At 38.5% G+C, this 12,322-nt stretch overlaps 1 protein-coding gene across 2 annotated transcripts in view; it reads left to right on the top strand.

The window, feature by feature from the left end:
* The first annotated feature begins 346 nt into the window (after positions 1–346).
* atf7ip.L (activating transcription factor 7 interacting protein L homeolog) overlaps positions 347–12,322 on the top strand; it is a 59,495-nt gene continuing 47,519 nt past the window's right edge. Inside the window, exon 1 of one of the 2 annotated variants that reach the window (XM_018258729.2) lies at positions 347–1,027. The gene's annotated coding sequence lies outside the window, so the exon portion shown is untranslated. Of the gene's footprint in view, positions 1,028–1,153; positions 1,350–12,322 lie in introns of those variants that run through there. The other variant, XM_018258732.2, reaches the window with a different exon arrangement.

Below are 12,322 nucleotides of genomic sequence, written 5' to 3' on the forward strand. Positions count from 1 at the left end.
TCTGAATCCTGACAAAAAAAAAAGTAGGATTTAGCTGAATCCAGGATTCGGTGCATTCCTAAATTATTAATTTTTGCTGTATAAAATATATAGTTTAGCATGATCATGTCAGACAACTGCTGATTATTTCTTACCAGCCACGCCCTTGTTTAGAATAAGAAAAGATGTCATTTTATACGTGTCTAGAAGAAATTACTTCAAAATGACTGCTGGTTATGAACAATATGGTGCCAAAACATTACAAAATTGCATCTTAAATGGCTTATCAATGAAGACAAGCTAAATAACCTGGCAGTACAGTCCTGCAAGGCTTCAAATGAGCTTATTTATAAAGTGCAATATATTATTATAACCTGTATTTATATAGCGCCAACAGCAATTGTCTGTAAATAGACTGTAAGCTCTACAGGTCAGGGACCTCCTTCTTGTGTCTCAACCCTGACCGCTTAATTTTAAACGTAGTTGTATTTTTGTATCAATATTCTATTTTGTTTACAAATCGCACCCAATAAATCTAAACATAAAAACAGATTAGCTGTTTTGCTTTTTTTAGTCCCATATAAACTATATAACTATCTACTCTAAGACATTGGGTTATGTCAGTAGCTGGCAGTTTAGCTCCACTGCAAATATGCTGTTCAGTCTTACTGCCATCTGCCAAAAGACACATGACTGGGCGTGGCCACCCACCTTTAAACCCTTCAACGCAGGTCCTTAATTTGAAAATCCCTCGCATTTTTCTGTCAAGAAGCATAACCTCCCACTCGCCCAAACTCATAAAAAATCGAGTCGAGGGAGGAGCCAACAGGACTCGACGATAAAACTGCTAATTTGCATAACGGCCGACGAGCGATGTAAAGGGAGGAAAGTGGGCGGAGCTAACGGTGTTTGGGTTTGAATGTCGGAGCGAGAAGCGCCGAGGGAAGAGGGCAAACAGCGGAGCGGCTGAAGAAGAGCGCAAGGGAGCCGTTTATCAGTCCCCGGATAAATCTCCGAGCAGTCGTGCGACGATACTTCCCACACAAAGGTATCCTAGCAGCCTTCTGCCAGTTGTAAATGCGTTATGTCGCGATATTAGCATCGGTTATCTGTTCCGTCTTTTTGGCAGTCTCTAAAATGGCGCCCGGGCTGTCTAGCAAGGATAGCGATATTGTAGCGCCCCCTCCCTTTCACCAGAGGTGGGAGGTGCTTAACTCTGCTTGACATGTGACTAGGTCACAGACTCGCTTCTTTGTGTGAAATAGTCAGTGCTGCATGCACGTTTCTTCTTTACAGGCGCCATTTTCATGGATTTTTTTTCCCATGCAGCATTGAAGGGAAGTTTGGGAATACACTGGTTTTGAGTACAGGTAACAAAGTTTTGCAGACTAGAACAATTAGATAGCTTTACTGTTTTACATGTAAAGTTACTGTTTAAAGTAGTTTTTTTTTTTTTTTTTTATTCCATTTTTTGGTATCATGTACTTTCAAAAATATTTGCTAAATTCTGAAAACTATTTTATGACCTTGTTGGACCAGTTCAGTTCTGCGTACAAAAAGCTTTGTCATTAGAAAAAGGACAGAATGCGCTATTTATAGTGGAAAACTTGTGCTTAAAGCGATACTGACACATTCCTATAAAAATCATAGGAACTTGCCCGTATCAAGTAGTTGCTGCACCCGGAATATTTTCCTTTAAAGCCGACCCCCGCCCTGCGAACCTCTGAGCAGCCGACATGCTCACATTACTAACAGATCTTCTGCCTTACTTCCATGATGCTGGGGCGGAGCGATCCTTCCATAGGCGGAAGCCCTGTTTTCATTCGTAATTAGCCTATGGAAGGATCGTGCCGCCGCCCAGCGTCAATGAAACGGCTCAGAAGGTCTTTTAGCAGTGTGGGAGGGTCGGGTCAAAGCAGGTTCGTGGGGCTGGGGGAAGGTGTTGGTGTTGCTTTTAATAGTCCATCATGGTATCTCTATGCTCCATTCACAGAGGTTTACGTTTGTTGCTGAACAAAATCAATAAAATACGGACGTGTAATGAAAGGGATGCTAAATTACAAATGTATTTAATGGAAAACACTTGATAAAACTCACCTCTGTTGAAGGCCATGCTGACGGTAATCTTAGGCCACACCCCATTTTTTATCTCTATAGTGCTTACGTATTTACCCAATGCTCTATCGAAATATGTCATTACATCAGTCCTTGCCACAGCAGAGCTTTCAACCAAATCTAATTAACTCATGGTTGGGTAAGTTTTTATTTATCAGAAGCCAGTTTTTAGAATATCTGAGGAAACCCACAGATACAAACTCATTGGGCTTAGTGGCCTGGCTGGAATCAAACTCAAAAACCCACCTTTGCAAGGCAGAAGCAGTGCCCAATGAGCACTGCTTTGTCATGCTCATTGGTGTTTTCTGGTTAACCATTATCAGATTGACAGGAGGACTTGAGGGAACTACTTAGCGGGGCAGAAACAGATCTATCTGACCTGACTCCTGCACTGCAGAGTAAATAGTAACCCTGTACCTCCCAACTGTACCGTTTTTGCGGGACAATCCGGATTTTGACAGCTCAACCCGCAGTCTCGGATTGTTAAGGAAATGTCCAGATTTTCGCTTTGATCAAAAATTTGCTGCACTGTGTGCTGCAAATTGTGTTGTCCCTCAAAATGTTGGTAAGTATGGCAACACTATTGATAAAATCTGTAGGTAAGCTCTCTAACTGATATCTAATGCATTAACATTGGCCATTAGCCAAATACAGATAGAAAATTAAAGGTTTTGGTGATTTTATACTTTTAAAGGAAAACGATACCCCCCAAACAATGTGTGTCTCTATAAAATATATTGCATTAAACAGTTCATATGTAAAACCCTGCTTCATGTAAATAAACCATTTTCATAATATACTTTTCTGGTAGTATGTGCCATTGGGTAATCATAAATAGAAAATTGCCATTTTAAAAAAATAAGGGCCGCCCCCTTGGATCGTACGAATCAACGTGCACACAAACATACCAACAAACCATACTTGTTTTTCTGGATGAAGGAAACACCATCTAACACAACTTCGCTTTAACTTTATACCATTATGTGTAACACTTGTAAGTTTCCTTGTTTACCAACTGGAAGTGAACACTAGTGAATCCATCACAATATAGATGTTAAAGCAGAGAAACCTTCCTGCTTAGGGTGAGTGGCTAAAAGCAACCAAAGAGCCCTTCACATTTCAAGAGATGAAGTGTTAAGCTGGCCATAGATGCAAAGATCCGATCGTTCGAATCCTCAAACGATCGGACTTCCCCATTCCCGACCTGCCACAAACCATTCAGATCAATTAAAGTAGTAAAAGAACAGATAAGCCAATGTTCTGCCCCTGCCCGCAATCGTACGAAAGTTGAGTGGAGCTGGTGACAGTCTCCCACTGAAAATCGTCCGATCGGCAATACATGCAGAGAAATCATTGGCAACCAACATCTTTTAACCTGGCCGTCCAAACGACCGATCTCCGTGGGACGCAAAATGACGGTACTGTCCAAACACGGTCCGAAAATCATTGGATCTTTGCGTCTATGGCCAGCTTAAGGCCTTCTGAAATCATAAGGTATTTAGAGGTCTCATGCTACACACATAGCACTGCCTTAAAATAAAAAAATAGGCTTAAACTCTCTAGTATTAATGGGGAGGACATGAAAATCACTGCTTAAAGGGGCTCTGTCATGATTTTTATGGTTAACACTTTATTTCTAAATTACACTGTTTACATTGCAACCGTGTGGAGGCAACCATCTCATTGCAGTGTGCCTGATTCTGAGCTTTTAGAAGGAGCCAGCAATTCAGGATAGAACTGCTTTGAGACAGATATTGTTTCTCCCCTTCCCATTGTATTATACCGCAACCCTAGGTTGTGTTTGCATTGCTGAATGTGCAACCATGCAGGAAAAAGCAGGGGTTTCCTGCTTTGGCGCTATTCTTATGTCTGCCACTAAGAATAATTTTTAGCAATTCAAACAAATCCTTCAGCAGAGGTGTCTGGTAGCTGCTATCGGGCTACCCATTGTTCTGTTGATGGACTGCTGTGGAGGCAAGGGAGGGGTGATATCACTCCAACTTGCAGTGTAGTAGTAAAGAGTAACTGAAGTGTATCAGAGCACAAGTCACATTACCTGAGGGCACCTGGGAAACTGACAATATGTCTAGCCCCATGCCAAATGTCAAAATTAGATATGAAAAAACAGATTTCAGTGCAGAATTTTGCTGGAACACTTGTGCATTTTGAGAAAAAAAAAGTTTTCCTGTGACAGTATCCCTTAAATGTCCCTGTGGCCAACTATACATACAGAACTGCTAGTAGTTTAATAGCACAGATACAGCCAGTGGCTTTAGGTGCATAGTTGGCTACAAGAATATTAAGGAGTGATTTGCATGTCTCCGCCCTTGATTCCTTGAGTGAGAGTTTTAGCCTCTCATTTTTGGCTTTATGGCAGTGCTATGTTTGAAGCATGAGACCTTTAAATACCTTATGATTTCAGAAGGCCTTTCACTGCATGCAATACACGACCTACCTCCTCTGCTTCGTTCACTGTGTGTGAACTGTCTGTGAAGAAGGGTGCTCTTGGTTGGTGGCAGATCTTTTTGTTATATAATTTGGAAATGGCTTCTTCACTCCTGTTCTTGTCAGTACATTTCCTCACTTTTGTTCCTAGCCGTCTCCTCTGTTCCTCTCAGAGCCACCATCTTTTCACGCCATCCACACCCACGACATCTCTCATTTTAAAATTTTTATCTTGCTGCTTCTTACCTCTGAAATTGTATTCCTGAATTCCTCCATAAAGAAGACTCTCTAATTGCCTTGAAAAACAAACTCTCGTCCTACCTTTTGGAGCACTGCCTGCCCAGTCCTGAAACTTTAGGGCCATCTAAATCTTTGTGCAGTTTTCCCTCCTGTTTGTGCCTGTATGTTATCCACATGGAGTGGAGATTAACCCTGGTCTGTGACCTAGTCCAAAGGACAAATTATATATCAACCAAAAAAGTCCGGACAACTTGCTTGTTCATCAAGAAAAAACTTTTATCAAGCAAGTAAAAAGTACAACGTTTCGAAGCTCCCGCTTCTTTATCAAGCAATAAAGTATTGAATGACATCACATCCTTTTAAAGCCATAAGTGTAAGCCACACCCATAAGTGGGATGTGGTTTACCATGCAATATATATAGACCAATATCCATAGGCTTAAACAATATAACACACCTGTGTCAACAGAACATGATAATAGTATCATACAATTATTAGAGAAACATATTGGTCAAAGATAACATTTACATCGTCCCAACTACAACCCAATGGAAGTGTGTGTGTGTGTGTGTGTGTGTGTGTGTGTGTGTGTGTATATATATATATATATATTAGTATGTTCAGTGTGCACACTTACTGGACCAAAATTGCAAAGACTGATATGTGAGCCGATATGCATTATGAATAAAACACTGTTTTTCACTATAAAAGGAGAGCGGGTCCATTTTCAAAACTATTTATATATATATATATATATATATATATATATATATATATATATATATATATATATATATATATATATATATATTTATATATATATTTATGAGTTTTTACTTAACAGAGAGAGTGACATTAGGAAAGAAGGTGCAATGATGTATTATTTCCATGTTTCTTTAAGTAGGATCTGCTAATCTGTCCAAAGGTAAGTAAATCACACATGCATTGTTTGGTAACTTGGTTAAATCAAGGGACTGCAATTTATCATTTGGAACCTCCGTAGCCCTAGTCATCGGTGCTAGTTGTAGACTCTGTATAAAACGATTGCTAATGTAGAATTGGCACTTTGTGTTATATTACATCTGTTTTCAATCTTCCAATGTGTTTGGTGTGCTAAGGAGAGTACAATTACTTGATTTTAAAAGTAAACAGATTTGGGAATGAAAATATTTTTTTGGTTTATTTGCAGTAGATTAATCATGAAATAACTGTAAAATAAATTATGTGGTCTTTATCTAATGTAGTAGTGTATGCAGTTAATAGCCCTTGATTGCTAGCAGCAACCAAAGGCGAATGTATTTTTTATTTTTTTTAATCTAATTTAAGCAGTTACGGGTCGGTGACACCAGAATGTGATGTTAACGTTACAATATACCCAGGGTGCTTAGACAGCAGAACATGTTAAATAGGACTTCTTGCTTTAAACAACCAATGACATAAAAAAAAAATGTTTTTGGTCCTATAGTTCTTTAAACGTGTTATAAATACTTATCCATTGTCCTTTAGCTTTTTACGGCCTTTGCAGTTAACACACAGATTTTTGTTTTAAACTGAATACAGTGGTTCTGATACTTGCCTGAAATTATAAAGTTTAGATGCTAAAATTCACAAGTTTTACTTCAGGAGGAACACTTTCTACAAGTACTGGATACAAATAACCGGTATGTCAATGCAAATTTGTTTCCTAAAATGAATAGATCATGCAGTCCATGTTCAACTTAATTTGAATAATCCATTAATCATCTGTTTCATGGACCATTTGTTAATGGGTATTTGGAATAATTAGAAATTAAGCCTGATGTGTGATCTGTGGCTAACTGAATGCTCCCTTATTCAATGTTTGCATGTTACTGATGGCTGTAGACCATCCATAGATAAAATTTTTACCTTCAAAATTAAATAACACCTCTTTAACATCAGAGCAGCTTACTTGAAATATTAAATTAATCAAACATTCTGCCATATTTCTTGAAGAAACTGCCTTCAGAATAAATCTCTTATTATAAGGGCCCTATTAAAGAATCTTTTCAAATTGGTATGTATCCGATATTGCCATGTTTTGCCACCAATTTGTTCTGTGTCAATCACTGGCCACCTGACAGAAAATAATGTATGTTCTAACTGTAAGTCCCTGAATGATCATTTATTGGCAGAAGAAGCATATTGTCATGGAACTCCTCGTGACTTATAATATTCTTATATTTTACAATAGGGGGTACTTTATTCGCTATATATTCTTCCTTGAGGTAAAATTAAGAGTCACATATATATATATATATATATATATATATATATATATATATATATATATATATATATATATATATATATATATATAAATATAATATATATTTTGTTCTCCGGTCTCTACACATAACCTCAAGTGGATCTGCTGTGATGGGATAGAGAATATTCTGGAAAATCAGCCAAGAAGCGTAATTAATGAGCTACATGAGAAAGGAATATGTTACATACTATCTTTATAAGGGCTATGAAAACCAATACTGTTGTAAATAAATACTTTCTCTTTTTCTGCTACAAGCGCAGTGAGATGTTGTTCTATCTGAGAGGAAAAACATGGCGATACAAATACCCATTCGTGTCTGCATCCACTCTCTTTTTAGTTGTTTCAAGGGATCCATGGCAAGTAGAAGCAATCAAAATGTCCTGTGTGCCAAAGCACAATCAATTCAAATAGTGGGTGTTAGGGATGCACCGAATCCAGGATTTGGTTCGGGATTCAGCCTTTTTCAGCAGGATTCGGCCGAATCCTTCTTCCCAGCCGAACCAAAACCTAATTTGCATATGCAAATTAGGGGCGGGAGGGAAATTGCGTGACTTTTTGACAGAAAACAAGGAAGTAAAAAATGTTTTCCCCTTCCCAAGCCTAATTCACATATGCAAATTAGGGTTCGGATTCAGTTCGATATTCGGCCAAATCCATAATAATGGATTCGGTGCATCCCTAGTGGGTGTGTTTATCACTGCTACATTGTACTTGAAACGAAACAGCCGTTGCTCTAAATGTGGGCAGAAGGCGTCTCAGACTAAATAGAGCTCATAAATGAGGTTGACAAAAGGGCAATTACATGATTGTTACTCTAACAAAGGTGAAAGAATAATTTTATGAACTAAGGCTAGTGGCCTATTTATCAAAATTTGTTTTGTGTAATTTAGGTTTTTTTTTTTCCTATAAACTCACATTTTGTTAGGTTATTTATATTATTAAAAAATCTGAATATAAAAATTGGGAATGAATACTGTATATAACCCGTGTATAGGCCGAGTTTTTCAGCATCCAAAATGTGCTGAAAAAGTCTACCTCAGCTTATACTCGGGTCAGCGGTACCCGACCCGAGTAGCTGAGATTGCAGTCACTTTTAATCATTCCTATACCAACAGTACACTTATCCCACAATATCCCACAAAGCCCTCTGTTGGTTATATGAAAGAATAACAGTGCGCCCTCTGTTGGTTATATGAAAGAATAACAGTGACTGCAATATCACACAGCGCCATCTGTTGGTTGTATGAAAGAATAACAGTGACTGCAATATCACACAGCGCCATCTGTTGGTTGTATGAAAGAATAACAGTGACTGCAATATCACACAGCGCCATCTGTTGGTTGTATGAAAGAAAAACAGTGACTGCAATATCACAGCGCCCTCTGTTGGTTATATGAAAGATTAACAGTGACTGCAATATCACACAGCTCCATCTGTTGGTTGTATGAAAGAATAACAGTGACTGCAATATCACACAGCGCCATCTGTTGGTTGTATGAAAGAATAACAGTGACTGCAATATCACAGTGCCCTCTGTTGGCTATATGAAAGATTAACAGTGACTGCAATATCACACAGCGCCCTCTGTTGGTTACATGAAAGAATAACAGTGACTGCAATATCACACAGCGCCCTCTGTTGGTTATACGAAAGATTAACAGTGATGGCAATATCAAACAGCACCCTCTGCACATGTTAGTGGGACAGTGGGACAATGCACACAGTAATCCGTTTGGCAATTCTCTGTCACCATCAACTTTGCAAAGAAGTCCGGTTGATCGCTGGGGGGGTCACTTTGGCAGAATGTGCGCTGCTGGGAGACAGGGCTGTAGTTGTGTCTAGGCTTATACTAGAGTCAATAAGTTTTCCCAGTTTTCGTAGGTAAAATTAGGTACCTCGGCTTATACTCGGGTCGGCTTATACTCGAGTATATACGGTACATTCATGAAATAAACACAAATGCCTAAAATTCAAATTTTACTCAGTTTTTAATGGATCAACAACACTGGGCATGCCACTGGCCTAATAGTAAGTGGCCTTATTGGCCAGGATGTAACAATATGAATGGGAAACTTAGTGGCTTCAGAAAAAGCAGGAGTTTAATGGGGATCTGACTGATGCACAATTTTAATATGAATGTGCGGTACAGGTTTTTTGTAGTGTTTATGGAATGGGGTTTTGCTGTTAGTTAAATTACTGGCACTGGGAAAGACGAGGCATATAATTTCTGCCATCAAATTTTACTAGTAGATGTGAACTTAGATACTGTGTTTAAAGAACCAGTAGTAGAGAATATGAAAATTCTTTAGAACTGATGTTTTTTTTTTTTTTATAAATGATTTATTAACATCCCCGCCCTGTATTTAATGCTCAGTGTAGTTTTCGGTAATGGATATTTTAGGCCTATTACTTGTGTATAATGTATACATTCAATCAAGCAATTTTCTTCACTGCTGTCACTAAACCTTAAAGCCAAAAAGGTAGATCAGAATCTACCAGTAGACATTTAGCTGGTGATCAGTAGATCATAACACACTGTCAACAAACAGCTCGTCTAAGTCACCCTCCTGTTTATTTATTACGTTAAAGGGATACTGTCATGGGGAAAAAAAAAATTCAAAACAAATCATAAAAATAGTGCTGCTTCAGACTTTTGCACTGAAATACATTTTTCAAAAGAGCAAACTGATATTTTTTTTATATTTACTTTTTAAATCTAAAATGGGGCTTGACATATTGTCAGTTTCCCTGGAGTCACCAGTCTGATAAACTTCAGAGCACAAGTCTGCTGTACTGCAAAGTTGAGTGATCACTGCCCCCCGCAGCCAATCAACAGAACAATGGGTAGGTAACCAGTTAGCAGCTCCCTACTCACTCAATAGTAAAATCCAGGTCCCACTGCGACACATTTAGTTACATTTAGTAGGAGAAAACAGCCTGCCAGAAAGCAGTTCCATCCTGTGCTGGCTCTTTCTGAAAGCACGTGACCAGGCAAAATGACCTGGGACGGCTGCCTGCACACCAATATTACAGCAAAAAAATACACTTGGCTCAGGAATGACATTTTACATGGTAGAGTGAATTATTTGCAGTGTAGAAAAAACAAATACATCATGAAATTCATGACAGAATACCTTTTAAAAGTTACACAAGGAATCATTGTTTTGTTAAATATAGCAATATTCATTTTCTCTAATCAATGTGTAATATTTTCCACAGCCCTTTAGCAGAAAGATTTGTTCTTCTAAAGATGCCCCCCAGTAGCTCCCCATCTTCTTTTCTGCTGGAATCATAATATGCAATTTAAAGGAATTTTTCAGTATAAAAATAAAAACTTGGTAAATGAATAGGCTGTGCAAAATAAATGTTTCTAATATAGTGAGCCAAAAATGTAATGTATAAAGGCTGGAGTGACTGGATGTGTAACAGACCACTACTTCTGGTTTCCACTGACTGGTGACCAAGCAGTAACCAATCAGTGACTAGACGGGGCGGGGCACATGGGCCATAACTGTTGCTTTTGAATCTGAGATGAATGCCGAGTATCAATTGCAAACTCACTGAACAGTAATGTCCCATGTGGACTCGCTGACTAACCAGAGTTAATATGGGATACTTAGTAGCACTTTCTCTGTTACTCTATTTAAGGAATTACAGAGTTAATATGGGTAACCTCTGTGAAAAGTTAGAAGGCCTGAATCATAACTGCTATAGAAATTTTAAATCTTTAGACTGCTGCATTAATTTCACTATATAAAATAATTTTAGCCATAATCATTTTTAGGGTTTAGTTCTCTTTTAAGTAGCCTTGGAAGGCTGACCAGTAGCCCTTTCTGATACATGCAGCCAGCAGTCTGACTTTGCTTCTTAAAGGGGAAATGGACGAATGTTCCAGAAGCTGTACTGTTGCACACAAAACAGTTGTTCCATTCCCAGTATATGGGGTCTTGGGGTGTAAACTGTTATAGTTAAAAACGTCCAGACATTTAATACAACTAGAACATTCATGAAGTGGGAAAAAGCCCAAGCAGAAATCACTGCAAAGTGATTTACACTATATGTTTCGGGTGTCAAACCCTTTTTATCAATTGTAAGTGTTACAAGTGAGAGAGAGAATAAATAACCAAACATCACCATTGGACACTCCCCTGAATTCTTCCTTACAATTAACCTAATTAATTACAAATATAGATATAAATCCTAGTCAAGTAGGTTGTGATCACTGTTCATAAGAAGCCCAAAGTCCACAACAAGTAGTCCATCCAAAGAGAGGGTAAATCGCAAAAAACAGGTCATCCATGTGAAACAAAGTCTTTATCATTTACCTAAATCAAGATCAAACCTAAAAAGAATGAAACTTGATATCTGGTACTGCCCCTCAGGCCTACCAGGGGTAGAACACAATGAAACAATTATCACATTATAAAGGATATGCATTTTATATATGACTGGCAGTCATTTTATCTAATCTTATCCTAGGGTACCTGTTAGTTGAGGGCACTACCTCTACTCCAGGGGTGCCCAAACTTTTTGCAACGAGGGCCAGATTTGGTGAGGTGAAAATGTGTGGGGGCCAACCATTCAGCCCGACATTCTTTGAACCATTAACATTAAATTAAAGTAATCGTAGCAGTAATATTTGGGCACATTAGTGAAATGATCTGCCACTTGGTCTATACTGCTGCCTGTGTGCTGAAGGTGTTAGCAATAGACACATACCGGCACGTATTGATGCCATACTTCTTTAGTTTACTGTACTGGCACGTCAGTACGTCTATGGACACCTTCAGCCCTAAAGATGCGATTCTCTACGTGCCAGTATGTGTCCATACCGCCCAACATTTTGGAAGTAAAAAGAGGGACAAATTTTTTTACCGCACGTTGCGCATCGATTATATTTTCACCACGCCCCCCTATGTGGCCACACCACCTAATTACCATGTTTATTTTACAAAATATGGCAGGTTATGAAGTTTGAAAATAATTCTCCTTATCTAAACAGTTTTTTTGTGTCTCAAAATTGTTACAAAGTATCTTATTTGCCCCTGTTAGCTGTTCTGTGCTCTCTGCTAAAAGCCAATTAAGTTAGAAACTTTGTTTCTATTTCTGGCTGTTCATGCAGAGAAAATATTGACTTTCCAGTACAAATTAGAGACTGCAGGTTGAGCTGTCAAAAGAGGGACTGTCCCTCCGAAAAAGGGACAGTTAGGAGGTAAGATTGTCTATTGCTAACACCTTCCGCACACAGGCAGCAG

Source organism: Xenopus laevis, chromosome 4L (genome assembly GCF_017654675.1).
Source record: "Xenopus laevis strain J_2021 chromosome 4L, Xenopus_laevis_v10.1, whole genome shotgun sequence".
NCBI classification, from domain to species: Eukaryota; Metazoa; Chordata; class Amphibia; order Anura; family Pipidae; genus Xenopus; species Xenopus laevis.